Source organism: Strix uralensis, chromosome 14 (genome assembly GCF_047716275.1).
Source record: "Strix uralensis isolate ZFMK-TIS-50842 chromosome 14, bStrUra1, whole genome shotgun sequence".
In the NCBI taxonomy this organism is placed as follows: domain Eukaryota; kingdom Metazoa; phylum Chordata; class Aves; order Strigiformes; family Strigidae; genus Strix; species Strix uralensis.
In genome coordinates, this window is record NC_133985.1 from 19,187,375 (window position 1) to 19,202,811 (window position 15,437).

The window sequence follows — 15,437 nt, forward strand, 5'->3', positions numbered from 1 at the left end:
ATACCTTCTGATGGAGCAAGAAGACTCAAAATCTAACACTAGTAGTTGCAGAACAAACTACATCATTCAGCCAACCTGTGCTCTTTACCTTTGTAAATACAGGTGTGCTTCCATAGGCAGACCCGGTCAGGCTTGCTGAGGGACTCTGCATCTATAAAGCAAAAAAAAGTGATTTTTATAGCCTGAATTTCTCATATGCAGAAATCCATCTGTGTTGCTGGTACTTTACTTTGAAACAGAAGATGTCAGAGTGTTTTATCTGTTGTTCATGTGCCAGCCTAATAAATACCCTGTGGAGAGTCTCCATTCAAGAGGTCCAAGAGGAAATGCCTCGCTGGACTGTGAACATCAAGTTAGTGTAAAGAGGAGCTGATAACCAGTAAATATGGCTGGTCTTAGAGCTATAAGCCAAGTAGTTGCTCACATCTTGTACAAATCAGTGTTGCTTGCCAGTTGTCCCCTTCTACAGAGATCCCTACCTGGTTTAGTTGATCCCAGGTTTAGCTCTTCTTGGCTTGTGTGGTATATGTGGTAGCTACAATGAGGCAGAATGTAGAGAAATGAACAGAAACTTTGATACTCTGTTTTGACATTCTCCTTTAAAGCTCAGCTGATGCAGAGGTTAGAATAAGGTCTCTAATTAAACAAGAAAGGCAGTTTTAAGACGATCAAATATTTGCAGTGCAAGATATGTCCTTGTTCCATGGTGGAGCGTTGATGTGCACTCATATCCATCTCATTTAGCTTTTGAACCATGTGTCTTGCATATAAACGTGCAACCGAAGTACTTGGGTTTGTTTTGCCATGGCACTGGTCTTTTTTGTAATCTGTCTTTTCTCTGAAATAACCCCAGTTATCAGCTTTTTCCCTCCCAGCCTGCCTTAAGATATGAGTCTGTCTCTACATAGTCTGACTTCGTCAGCTCTTGACCAAATATGTGCTCTAAACCAACTATCTGTTCTGAAGTGAATCTTTGAAGTAGGCTGACAAATGTCTAAGCTGTGTGGCAGCCCCTTGAGCATTTCCAGCCCTGTCACCTGTTCCATCAATTCTTTTAGCAATTCTGGTTAGGAAACGTTCCAAGCCAGAAAGCCCTTTTCCAGAGCTTAGGGTCCAGATCTTGATATCCGTGATGACCCTTGCCTCTTAGTCACTTGCTGAAGATGTGCTTGAGCTGATCCTTGCAAAATATTTCTAGAATACTGTAAATAATAATTTAAAAAATCGTTTTTGAGGGTCAGTAGATAACAGCTGAGTTAAAGTGGTGTAACTGGTGAACTGAACGGCTGCTAGAGATTTCATTGGCTGAGGAACCCATGGTCAACAAAACACAGGTGGCTTTCTGCTTTTTCCTGGTGTGGGGGGAAAAAATAAACAGGGCAGGATGGAGACAGAGACTTTAGAAGGCTCACTATACTTGACCCAATGATGTTTGCACTTACTGTGACATTCCTCTGGCCCTGCCAGGATGCTGAGACTTGCAAGGAGGCTTAGCCTTTGGATTTACCGTCTGAACCTGGAGAGACAATCATAAATCTGTGTTTAGAACTATCTCCTTTTCCTTACAACACAGTGATGACTCTGTTTTGTGAACTGAGCATATGCTGGTTGGAGAGCAAGTGGTATGTGCTAGAGAAAATAGAAGCATCCTTTGTATTTGAGGGTAGGCTCAGGTCACCTCCAGAGCATGGAGGCATTTAACTAAGGTTATTGATACAGACCTTTGTAAAAGTCTCAAGTCACCTGTGAAACCTGGCTCCATGGTGGAGTTAGGGGTTTTCTGCATTTGGACAGAAGAGTCTAAAGAAAATCCTTGTTACTTTAGCTAAAGTGGAAACAGTACCTCATAAACCAGCTGCCAGATGCTTCTTGCATAAGAACTGTAGGATACTGGATTGACACAAAAAAGTAGTTACTGGCAGCTTATTAGCTCACAGTGGTAATAAAGTCTAATCTTTGTTTCCCTTTTACTATGACAAGAGAGATTTTTCTTGGTGGATTACTGCAGGCTAACGATCCTGCTTTCCTGGGCCTGGCTGCATCAGAAAAAATGCTGGTCCTAATAAATAACTTGCAGCAGCAGCAGTGCTGTTGTCGTACGCTCTGCTTCTGGAGTGAACGTTAAAAATGTTCACTGGACTGCGAGACAGCAGCATGTGTCAGACGTGGAGACAGTGTTCCTACGTCTGTCTGCCTTGAGCTACAGCTGCAGGGAAGGAATTGAACCTGGTTTGTCAGCAAGGAGAAGGCATGGAATTAATTGAATTGACTTCTGCTGGCTGTAGGAGCAATATATGTCTCCTGCTGATCTGTTTGGTGTGATGCAACACTCCTGAGTCGCTGACTTGCTAAAGGGTGCCCTGGGATTTGCGTTCCCCATCCATTAAGCCAGCCATTCACCCTCTCCCACTCTTAGCACCTGCGGCGTCAAATTCAGAGCCTTATTCTACATTGTCTGGTAGCTGATGTTGTCACATACTGCCAAATCCTATGTTTGTGTCTGTCTGTGGTCATGCAAACAGTATTTTAAGGTATTGACAGATGGTTACAAAACTGTTGTTTGTTGTTTAGAGATCAGTTGCTAAGGCCACTGTAACTGTCTCCTTGTGAGCTCCTCGCTGGTTGAACCACTGCCTTTGTGGCAGTTTTGCTTTGTGTTTGCAGCCTGCTACAAACCAGAAGTGAGTGGTCATAGCTTGGCAGGTGAGAAATCTCTCCTTAAGGTTACGGGTGAAGCACCCTGACAGTGCTCTAGGTCAGACAATGTATGTGTTTCCTCAGGGTCTGGATCCTATGCTTGCTGCTCCCAGTTCCATATGGTATTGTTTGGTACTTACAGCATTTGTAACATGATAGGTAACTTCAGATTTGGAGTCTTCTAGCTGACTGTCACCCTGTCTTGGAATCACATTTGTACAGATGCAGATGGATGCCTGGTGTAGAGATATGGAGGCACCTCAACAGACTAGGATTTAGTTACCTTGAACATGCCAGTAGCCTACAAAAACACCCATCTCATCAAATAAAATCAGTATATGCATCTGGACTCTTCAGAGGCTTTCCATAACCATTTGGTCCAAATAATTTGTTTGAGATCTGTTACCTATCTCTTCTGTCACTCTCCAAAACAGTCGTAACTGATTACAGTGAAGGATATTTTGCAGTCTAGTTGGATTTGACCGGTGTAGCCATGTGACAACTGCAGGCAGCCCCGTGAGACAATGGGCTGCTGTAAGGCTGTCAGACATCTCTGATGAGAACATCTCACTGCGTGTCTCATCCAAACCTGCAGTATGTTACCCTTGGCCCTGATCCAACAAAGTGGTCACACATGTACTTGGACCACCCATGGCCTTCATATTTCTATCTGTTGCTCTTGAGTTATAAGTATCTCTCAAGCAGTTCAAGGATGGCTCCTGTCCAAGGTTATGTCACGTGCCACCAACAGGGCAGTGCTGTGATGCAAGGACTGCTGGATAATCCCAAGCCCTTGGATGTGGGAGGAGGACCTGGGAAGCCAATGTTTACTGAGCTGCCCTGGGTTTTCACCGCAAAGCAATCCTGGCTGTACTCTGCCACAGATCCCTGGGGTGCTGTTTGCATTGCCTCCTTGTAGTCTACCAGGTAATGATCAGTATAGTCAGTTTTTAGGACTGTAAAATTGGCTGATTTGTTTTTTCTGATTTTCCTCCAAAGAAAAAGGGTGGTGAAAAAATCGGACATGCAGATTGTGAAAGGAGTTCCTAGGCTGACATATCTGCTTTAAAGATTGTTCCACATGGCTGAAACAGCATTAACAAAACCGCATTAGAGGATCTATGCCCTCTTTTTTTCTGTACAACAAAAGACTTAATTCTCCTGTAGACATGCCATCACTCTTGGTTGTTCCACTCTGTTTCCAAGTCCACGATCAGTCTGGAATCAGGCAAGACGTGCACAGAAACAGAAGGCACAGATGTGGCCCTTAGCAAGAGTAAGTGAAGTGGTCAGAGGGGACTGTGGCAGGCTGTGGTTTCAGATCAAAGCTCAGCGAGGTACTCCAGGAAGCTTGCTCGGAAAGGTTGGGCACACCTTATCTGGAGTGAGAGGCAAGATCTTGGGGAGAGGTTGGTCTACTGAACTGTATAAGAACAGCTTCTGACAAGTTTTCAGCCATGATAAAACAGGCTCTGAACTTCAGCACTAAGCAGAAATATCACTAGTTTATGCATTTGTGCTCAAGACAGTTACTCAGTTGGGTGGTGTTAGTCCCTCGATGCCATGATTACTGCTAAGACCTTCTGACATGGCAGACCCCATGGCCAAGGACGAAGGCTGTCAAAGTGCACGTGAAACTGGACTGATGCCATGTAACATGCCCAGCAGTCAGTGTTCACACAGTCAATACACGCAGCTGTATATGCGATGCTGCGGCGAGGAAGGCTAGGCTAATCTCTGGCTGAAGCAGATCCTACTAGTTCAGTTGAGAGGAGACCCCATCACTGGGATGCCTGTCCGTGCTTGGCTGCTGTAGGGGTCTGCTGTTTAAAGCAGAAGCCATCTTTGAAATCCACATTGCTTGCAGCACCCTGGTTTGTAGACAAACTCATCCTTCACATGCATGGTTTATGTTAGGTGCTCTGTTCTTCCCTCCTGTTCTGTGGTCTTCCCATTTCACAGTTTGCTTCTTGTGAGTGTGTTGGATGCTTTCACTGTTAATATTGGATTTGGATGAAGGAGAGTTCAAGGGAATAGATAAAAGGCTTATAAGCTTCATCACTGTAACAGTCACTGTCTTAAACTGCATTTCCTGTTTTTGACTGAGGTCTAATGGCATTGGGGCTTAGGATATTTGGTAAACCAGGAGACTTTCAGGTGTGCTGAACGTGGTGGCTGGTGCTGCTTTAAAGGGAAGAGTGAATTTGGGAGAGTAAATGTACTGAGAGCATTTGGACTCCGGCTGCAATGCTGACCAGTCCTGCTACTACTAATTGGTTTCACATGATTGAAATAGTGGGCTTCTGTGCAAGTGCAAAGCTGTCTTGTGTATGAGGCTGTGTATGTGGCTGTCCAACTTAGCAGTAAAAATGAGAGGTGGTCATTCAGCTTCCAAGAAAATACTGGAAGGTCACTCTGAGATAGATGTTTTCTCTCTGACGTATCTCCTTTTCTTTAAGTTACGAGTGATGCTCCAGGCTTCTTTAACTATCTCTTTTCAGACTCCTGAGATCCTGTTCCTGAGTCCTGCTGAGCTCCACACATGACGTGCCCCTCTGTCCATGTTTGCCTTGCTAAGCACAGATGCTTTCTACAGCAGGTCAGCGGAAATGTCGGCACTGTAAGGCTTACGCCCTTGAAAGAATATATAGCCAAAGTTTTACAAGAATATATAGCCAAGGTTTTACCTTGGTGAGTCATTCTAGCAGTCCTAGTGTCTCATGTAAATGTCAACCTTTACTTAGTGTAACTCTAGATCTTTGTGAAGAGGACGGAATTAGACTCAGCCAAATGAAGAGCCCAAGGACCTTTGCAACCCAACACCAGAATGATTACAAGGTACATACAGATCATGCTGTTGACACAAACCATAATGACGACATTCTAGCATTACCTGAATAGTTGACATGGCTGTAGAATTATGCTGTATGCAACACTAGGACAAATTTAACACAGGGTTAGGAAAGTATTAAAGCTGCATGGAGCCCTTTTGCCAGGTGTTTAGATCATGGAAAACCCATTAAATCTGTTTTAGGAACAAAATGAGCATCTGCTGGATCTGAAATACACTGCATTGTAAAGAGTGTGTGTAGGGGGGGAGGAGTACATGTTAAAATTTACACTTAGAAGTGAGGCAGACCTAGACTGCATTGTCATATTAATGTACCGGCATGTCTTTTATTTAGAGAACAGGCTCAAATAGATATACAGGGTAACAACCTTCAGTCAATCTGAAAGTGATGCATTTTGCAAGCCATCTGCATGTACCTGATGGTGTTACTTGTTTTCATAGAGATGTTCAAGCTTTGGGAGTGTATGCTAGACACTTGGATATCTTGTGACACTACCCTATATGGCTTAACAGTGATATGAACACAGGGCTGCACAGAATGAGGCTTTCCCAAAGGCAGTGGGCTGGAGAAAGCTCTGTCTGGAGCTGTATTTCTTCTGTGCCATATGGCTAAATGGAGGAATTGTCACACTTGAGTAGTGAACTTTTTAGTTGTGAGTTACTTGGTGACATGAATATGTGATTTGAAAGTGGCTTCTCTGTTGCTCCTGGGGGGTGAATAACAAGACTTCTGTAGGAAGTGAGAAAAGAGTGATTTGATTTGTTTCTCTTCCCACGCACCAAGGATCCTGAGATGACCGGTTGGATTGCAGGGGAATTTGGGATAGTTTCAAATTGTGGAACGATTTCTTAAAATGACTGATCTTCAGGTGGGGAAAAGGACAGGTTTGCACCAGCTAAGATATTCTGACAATAAGCAAATAGCTGGAAGAGGTTATTGTAGCCATTGATAAGGTATTTACAGAAACTGCAGGATCCTGATTGGATTTGAAGATTGCTGAGAGTCTAAATTGTAGAAACGCAGCTGAACACCAAGTACATTTCAAAGACCGATTTTTGTAGCATATTTTCAGAACATGTAGCACTGAGGTGCTACAAAGGCTCATTTTCTGTGGATCGGGTTTTTAATGCCTCCCATCAAGAGGGTAGGATATTAGATTTGCATCTCAAAAAATGTGTATGGCACTCCTGTGGGCGTTTCCATACATGCTGTTCAGGAAGGGCAGAAGGGTGCACTGGCTTTCAAGGACAGGCTCCCTCTGGGATTAGCAAAGACTTTCAGGCATGGAGAACAGCATGGCTGCCGAAATGTGTGGACTGTGCTCCATGCTTGGAAGTCTTTGTTAAGTTTAAGATGAGTTTGTTCATTGTACAGAGGAGACTGTTGCAAGGGAAAGAACATCAGCAATCTGAATGTAATGGCATTTGGGCAACAGTAGCCTTAGTATAGGAAAAAGCACAGTACAAAGCTTAATTTTGGAATTAGTTAAGACATGTCCCCGAGGAGATGGTGAGCACTTACAAACACACCCTGTGTATGGCTCACGTGCCTGTGAAGTCTGTGGGATGTTGGTGGCCACGGGCAGCGTGCAGGGGTGCACGTACTCAGGGTGTTGTTGCTCATGGTACACATCCCACTCCAAGTGCAGTGTGAAGAGATGGGGCCTCAACATCTCTCCCTTCAAATCACCTTTCGATTGCCTTGAAGGTCCCTCAATCCAGCCCTTGGACGAGAGCAGAGGTCCCTCCTGGCATGGCTCTGGGGCCGCCTAGCGGGGTGTGCTCCGTGCAGCCCTGCGCAACCCGCTCCGAGAGTCCGTCCGGTCATCCAGCGGCTGGGAACGGCGCGATACCGGGGCTGGGAGTGAATTAATTTTATCCCTTATATTACATGCCTCTTTTGAGTACAGCTGTTTCTCAGGACTGGAAAATCCTGGCTTTCCCTCCCCTTATTTGGATAACAGCTGAACTGCCGACAGATATTGGACACTTGAGTTAAACTGGAGTTCCTAGAACCAAGTGACTAAATCCCCTTTTAAGCACTGACATTAAAAAACGCCTAGAGCTTATTTTAAGAGATGCTAAGCTTCCACTTGAAATCATGAGGCTCCATACTTGTTAAAGTAAGTAGGTTCATGTCAAACAGACATCCTGGTCATTTGTTTCCTTTCCTCCCTACAAAAAAAAAAACCCCAACCCTGCCCCACTTCTTTGCATGCCAGAGCGTTACAGGAATGTGGAAGGATTTTGAGCCCAGACTGCCTGACACAGGAAGACTTCAGATCCCGGGGAGTGTAGTGCATGAAGACTCTGGTGCCCATGGCTGTAGCCTGCAGATGTGGGTAAAGGTGATAACATTGGTGGAGTCCCTGGGCATCCTGACACACCCACTCGCTCTCTGATGCCTGTGCTGGGTGCACCTCTGGCAGTCACATTGCACAGGCACATCCCAGTGGCTGCGTTTGGTGGAGGCTGGGGGTCCTGTATGTGGACCCTAAGGACAAGTGTTCAGTGCATGGAAAGAATTGGTATTTCAGGAACCTGGAAACTGCTATTTCAGTTAGGATGTTATATGGTAACAAAGCTAGGCCAAGTTACTTCCTGAAGTCTCTGGGAAAACACCCACAAGCCTGCTGTCTCATGGATTACTACTTCCTAAGAGCTCTGTGTTGTCAGTGCTGGGGCAGTGCTGAGCTGCTCTGGTCTGGTACAAATCTATGACCCATCTGACTGATCAGTTCCCCTCCTTGTAGCCACACAGAGTCAGGAGCCAGCGGCTCCTCCTGCCTGAAGGAGCCCAGCTGTGCAGTGGGGAGGGGATGAATCAAAGTCCAGCTCTCCCTTTCACTGCTGACTGCTGGAGGATGCTTTCCCCATTGCCCCGTGGATACCTGCAGTGAATAATGAAGCAGAGCCTCAGCCCTAATACATAAGACAACCCACAGTCTCTTCTTTTTTTTTTTTTTTTTTTTAAAGTAGAAAATATCACAGTACGCTATTCAGCCAGCAAGTAAGTTAACCTCTCTGCCTTAGAATACAGTGATGACTCTCCTGTGAGTCATGAGGATTAAGCCAAAGAAGGGAGCGAGCAGTCCAGCCAGCTCGATGCTTCATGGGGGGTACACCTTCCAAGGAGGTGGATATGTCATTCCAGCAGGCTTAGGAGAAGATCGGAATTGTGTGGTCGGTGCATGTAACTGTGTGTGACTCATGGTTTTGCTATCCAACGCTCCAGCAGTGACTTGCTGTTTCTGCTGTCGGTGGCTGTACTGTTACATTTGCACTTTCTGCAGAAGGCAGCACGTTGTGATCTCCGCTGTCCCCAAACCAGACCTGTTACGTGTGTCCCCCCTTCATGAAGAAGGAATTTTTGTGGACAGCACTGTATGAATTGTGACTGCTATAGAATCCAGTGTAGCATGGGATGTTATTACTACACTAATAATTACCAAAATGGAAAAAGAGCCTTTTCTGTCCTAGAGCCTCTTGCTTTTGCTTAGCTGATTTAAATTGTTTTGAATAGGCATAAAGAGAAAGTATATCCTCAGGTGGGAACACATTGAAATGGGATGGCTATAGACTGATAGCAGTAGTGAAGTTGCACTCAGAAGCAAATAGGAACCTGGGGTAGCTTTTTCAGAGCCTGCATAATATTTTTCTCCAGTGCTATGCAAAGCAGCGTGCACCTGCTAGAGCTTCTGTCATCTCCTGTCACACAAGGGTGCCCTGGGTGGTTATCCCACAGCATATCCTGACGGGTGGCCTGATGCTTCTGCCATATAGCCCTGATGTCATCGTAGCTGGTGGATCCAGAGATGAACGTAAGCTCCTGAGCTCGCCTGCCCTCTTCTCCCACTGCACGTGAGGCTCCTGAGCTGCCCGTGCTCTTGCTGTGCGATGGAGAAGGCTGCAGTAGACACGCAGCTGAGTTCCGTGCCCTGACCCTGGCACCTTGTCTTTAGATCTTTAGAGCCATGAGAGCTGCTTCCAGCCTGCGCCCCAGGCAGGGGAGCCCGTGTGCAGGAATAGCAGCACATAATCCTCCATCGTTGCGCTTTATCACCTTGCATCTCTGCCCACAGTGAATTCTAGCCTAAAAATCTTGTCCTGGTTAGCTCCGCCAGCACTGCTCAAGCTGGGCACACGTTCATATGGAGTCACTGCTCTGCCACGGCCTTGTCTGTCCCCGCTCCAGCATGCCGAGCCACTGACACCCGGCGTGGGCAGTGCCAGTGCTTCCACGAGTGGAGCAAAGTCGGTGGGCAAGACCTGAACTTGTACAATTAAACAAAAAACCCAGGATCCCCCCTGGAGACTGTTTGCTTGAGGGGAGTGTTATTTAAAGCTCTCTCGTCTCTGGTTTCCCTGACATGCCAGGAGATGTTTTTAGCTCACTCGCCTCCTGACAGAGGAGCGTCTGTCTGAGTCGCTGGGGAGAGCCGTCGCCGTGTCCCCGCGTTGGTGGTGTGAGGATCTGAGCAGGGGCAGCACGCCAGCGCTCTGCGGTTCCCCCCGGAGCCCTGGGGTTTGTGGTGGGCACGTGAACCGCAGGGTCCAGCCGCTGGTCACCAGAGCTTGGTGCAACCGGCTCCCTCCACACTGCTGCGTGCAGTGCCGTGGGGAGGGCAGCCCTGGGAACTGGGATGAGAGCATCTGAAGGACGGGGTCTTTGGCCTCCTGCTCATACTGGGGCAGGGCTTTTCCCTCTGCTGCCACCTGAGCAGCAGAGTTCTCTCAAGTGACTTAATTTTAAATGATGCTGGAGTAGGATGTTATGCTGTGCACTGTGAGGGGAGCAGAAGGATGCAGCTGGCACTGATGCCAACACAGGGAGGAGATTTTCAGCCATTTTGGCCTTGTGTGGCTCTTGCAAAGGCTGGAGGGCTACTGTGCAGTGGGGCAGAGCTGAGATGTCTTAAATACTCGCTCTCAGTCCCATGTCTAGGCCAGGTCCTATCTCTGGTCTCTTCACCAGAGAAGCTGGAGCAGCTTTTGGCATCTGAAAGAGAGTCTGAGTTTGTTCCAGCAGCTCTGGCTCCACCAGCGGGATTCATGATACTTACCCAAAACTGCTGGGACCCAGAGTGCATCGTATAACCAAGTCTGGAAGACCTGCAGTGGTCATCCCGTTGTACATGATGGAATAACACCATGAAGCTCAAAACAGGGACCTGTTGCACTGTAAAAAAACTATTCCAACCTCAGAGCTTTTACACAGAGCATAAACCATGTGTGCAAAGTGCAAATAATCAGAATATTGCTAAACACTGTAGTTTAGAGGCATGTTTGTGGAACTAAGGCGTAGGCTATGAAGCAATTAAAAGTGCCAATTCCCAAACTCGTCATTATCCAAGTCGCCAAAATTAAGCAGTCACTATACAATCAAAGGAAACTTTTTATGGGGAAATAATTTTACAAAACCCAAGCCGTTTCATAGAAAATTGAGCTGGCAAAAAGTGTGGCATAAAATTAAATAACTTGCACAAATGTTTCTTGAATGAAAAATAAACCTACACCTGGTCTAATGGTAATTTTTTCCCTCTAGGAAGCATCAAGCCTGGACTGTTTAAGCTCTCACAAACACCTCTTACGACAGTGACATGTACCATCCCCTGTGTCCAAGAAGGAGAAAAGGTTAATTTAAATGAATAGCCCTGGCATTTGGGCTTCCACAAAGTACCGTGCGCCTGGTTTATGCTGAGCAGTGAACTCTTCATTGTTGGGGAGCCCACGCGCAGGCTGACAGTGGGCTGTACAGCCCAGACCCCTCCAGGAAATATGATCAGTCTAATTTTAACTACGTGGACAGCATTTGATATGGACGCAGCTGGTGTCATACAAATCTGCGGGCCTGTCAAGCAACCCGAGTGCATCGCTAAAGCAAATATGTTCATTTCCACCCAAAGGCCATCTAGAAAGCCAGGCCCGATTTTAACTTGCACTTAATATAAACCAGAGCTGAAGCTTTTTAACCATAGATGTGCAGTGCCCAAACTCTCAGATTTTAATGTCATTTCATTAGAAAAATGAGGCATGACTGACTTATTTTTCTCACCCCATACTGCATTTCATGCTAGTACATACCTGTTCCTGTTTACAACTGGTGGAAAGGTTTTCTTTTCTGGTCATACTCTCTCTGTTCCCCTCTCGTGAAAAGGTTTTCTACAGTGAAAAGTTTATCTAACGAAAGCCAGCAGTGGTCTGAGCCTAAGCTGCTGGTGGTCTCTTGATCTACTAGACGTCATGCTAATTGCTCAAGAGCATATCCAGGCAGTGATCTCAGTGGGTGCTCGGATTGCTGTCTTTTTGGCAGCTGAGGCAAACTTCCTAGGTAGAAAAACCCTAAAAATACAGCAGGGCTTGAATTTTCTGTCTACTAGGGAGTGACAGAGATAGCATATCTGCTAAACTCCAGCTCAAGCATCCTGTAAGCAAGTTATATTGCTTAATTACTGGAAAGTCTCAGGAAAACAAAAATGTCTAATCTAGTGTGTATCCAGCTGCTCTGGAAACACTTAACCTGCCAGCGTTCGGTGCCGAATGCGGCGGTGTCTGGATGGCTGTGAACTCCAGCTAGTGCTGCAACCGGAGCCTGCAGCAGCCCTGGCAGTCAGCGAGGGGTTGTCCCCTGACAGCTGTAGCCTTTGGAAAGTAGGAAATAATAATATGAATGCATGCGTGCAGTGCAAGGCACAGGAGAGCCAGGGATTTGTCTCTGCCTGCCCTCCCTGCCAAAAAAAAGTTTGCTTCTGTTTAGAGAGCTGCTCAGTAAATACATTTAAAGTGTTATAGGTTAAATAAGCAACAGAAGTAGAGGTGAGTTACAGTTCTTGTTAATAATATTTGTGGTAAGTGGACAAAGTTCCTCTCTCAGGCAGTGAAGACGCATCACTGAATGTTCTTGCTACCTTTTGAGACAACAGCTAGGAATTTCTCTAGGGGATAACACAGTGTTATGGACAAAGCTCTTGGATATCCAAAATCTACTAATTAATACAACTGAAAAGCAAAATATGAAAAGGAAGAGTTGATATCCAGGCAACAGAGGGAATAAAGTTCCTTTCAAGAGGCAGGTCCTACCCTCAGGTTTGCCTCACTCCCCAGTCTGCAGAGCTTGATCCTCAACTGTTTGGTCTTTTGGAACTGGGAGGCCCCAAACTCCCATCCACCCCTGGCCTTTGTTTTCACTACACTCTGGATTCAGCCAAGAGATAATGTGCAAGATGTTTGTTGTGCCATAGGGCCAGGGCTGTGTGTCCTGTACTGCTGGGATAGGAGAAGACAAGACATTACTGCCCCAGCTCTGCCTATTGCTTGAGGTTACGCTGCTGCCCTGTTGCAGGGGACACAAACAGGGTGTCCTGCCTCCTTGGACACTGCAGAGGAATATCCTGGTAATGTGTTTTCATGGCACATGATGGTAGCATTGAGTTAGTTTGCTGAACTTTTGTGGCTGCATATGATGTGCTGTTAGAGAACCAGAGCAGTCTGTGCTGCTGAAAGGTGGAGCAGGGTGAAAGACTAAATCCAAATGCCATGCCTGTGGTTCTGGTTACCTCCATTATGTACAGTTCCTAGTACTATGAAAAGACTGTCACTGAAAGATGCATTATATTTTCTGGCCACTTTCTTCCCTGTAGCATCTCTATCCCTTCTCTTTTTAACACGCCTGTGAGCCATGTTTAGGAGGAGGCTGTGGAGCCCAACTGATGCTCTGCTGCACAACTGAGCCTGCATCTCAGCTGAGCATCTTGTGGACTGTTTGCCTCTTCTCTCAGGCAAAGACGCTAAATGAAGTACTGGTGAACTGGCTGCTTGCAAAATACCTCATTAATGAAGTGAAATGTTCAAGGGGGCAGAGCTCATCATGGCTTCACCCCTTGTACCTGTGCTGTGAAGCCGGGATGCGCTCTGGTTGGCAGTGGGTTCTCTCTTGCTTTGGAAACTACAGTCTTCCTGGGTCTCCTGGGTGCGAGGGTAAGAGATGCTCATGCAGGCAGGAGGGCTGAGCCAAGCATGCTGTGGCGTTGGATGTCCTGGTTTGCCAGGATGCTCAAACGACCACCCTGGCCGAGCTACAAGTAAGAGCAGAGCTCAGTGTGCCAGAAAGGGGAATGCTAGTATCTGAAATAAAAAATCATATCCCTGCCTCTCCTCCCCACCCCCTGAAAAACTCTCATGTAACCTGAGAACATGATAAGTATCCTAGAAATTAAAGTATTACTCACCTCTTTAAGCCATCAGTTTGGTTTTGGGGCTCTTGCTGCCAGCAGCTTGAGTCAGCACTGAGTCCTGAAGTGGAAAGTCTCCTCTCCACCAACTCCCCTCGGAGGACTGAAGGCTGTCTGGGGTGGTGGGTTACATTTCTAATGTTCAGATCCCTGCTTGTGAGTGATGGCATGGCGGGAATGTCAGCTGTATGGGAATAAACTGCAGCAATTTATTCTCTCCAGCCTGTTTGAAAGTCAACAGAGCGGCACCATTAGCTGGAACAAAGCAAGTCCACTGTTGTGAGATACAACAGCGGGCAGATCTGTAGTTGCTTATAAATTATCATGCTAGTAGTCCTGAGTGCTGGAAAGATGCCAGGTCAGGTCGATTGTGACTCTCTACATTGAGAGAGAGCCAAGAAAGAGAAGTGTAGCAAAACTTCATTAGAAGTAGGACCCTCTTATACAGATCTGGAATGTAAAGAATTTTCTATTCACTTGGGATATAAAGAAAACCTGAGCTTCTCCCCTCTCCCCAAATGCAGAGGAATGCAGGGGGATAGTTTGGGTTCGGTGGAGCCAACGTACATCTTGCTGACTTGAACAGTTTCACATTAGCATCCTCCAGACTTGATAGAAGAGCTGTGTAAAGCTCGTGGGAGCTGAAGCAATGTCCAGATGATGGCAGAAGCACAGTGTCGTTATGCACTGAGTTTTCAAGCAAGGTGCATTATTCAGTGAGGTACCATGTAGGGGAGAAGCTGGAGCGAGGGTGTTGCTGAAGTGTAGGGTTGTGGCTGTGCCCAGTGTTAGTGCAGCAAGTTTATGTGGAAATTCCTGTGCTCCAAACTGCTAATTAACAGCATGTTTGGAGGAGTTGATTTGTGCAGGTGCATAGAGGGTAGGAGGAGAGATCCCCAGGCAAAGCTGCCCATCGCTCTGAAAGTGTCTATAAACAAATTGGGTCTTGTCTTCTACCACAGCGGTGCACTTGAAGGCCAAAGGGTTGTTAGACTGTTCAGTCTTGGCATTGTCAGCCTTCATCAGTTTTGTGACCATGAAAATAACCCAGCTGCTTTGAAACTGCTACCCTGCCCAGCAGTCTAAGGTACGCTGAATTAGTTACCTTTTGTGGGGTTCTGCAGGGCTTCCCCAGATTCCCAGTTTGAAAATATGACTTGCAGTTGGGTTTCCTGCAAACATAATCTCCTAAATTTTTCCAGTTACCTGCCTGCTTCATTCATTCTGAGTTCCAAAAGCTGTGTGAAAAGATATAAACTACTTTTGGCTAAAGCATCTCTCCTGGCACTGTTATTAATGGCTGTATCATCTTTTGTGTCACTGCAAATTATATCAAGGCCATGTGGGCCTTAGGATGGGTAGATCCTCTCCTCCAGCACAGACTATGGTGTAGGGATGCTTTGGGAACTGCACCTGCTTCCGTTGGCTGGCTTTTGCTTCACTGGTTCTCATCTGTGCTTGAAGGCCTCTGAGGAAGGGGGCTTGAACTCCAGGAGCGCTGCTCTCCCCCTCCTGTGGGTAAGCCACAAGTCAATGGGATTTACTTGGATCCTCTAGCTAGACAATCTAGCCCGAGGAATTTAAACTATTATTCACCTCTTGATGGCATAATTATCAGATGAACTTTTGACGCTGGCTTGAATGCAGGGGTGGTGGGA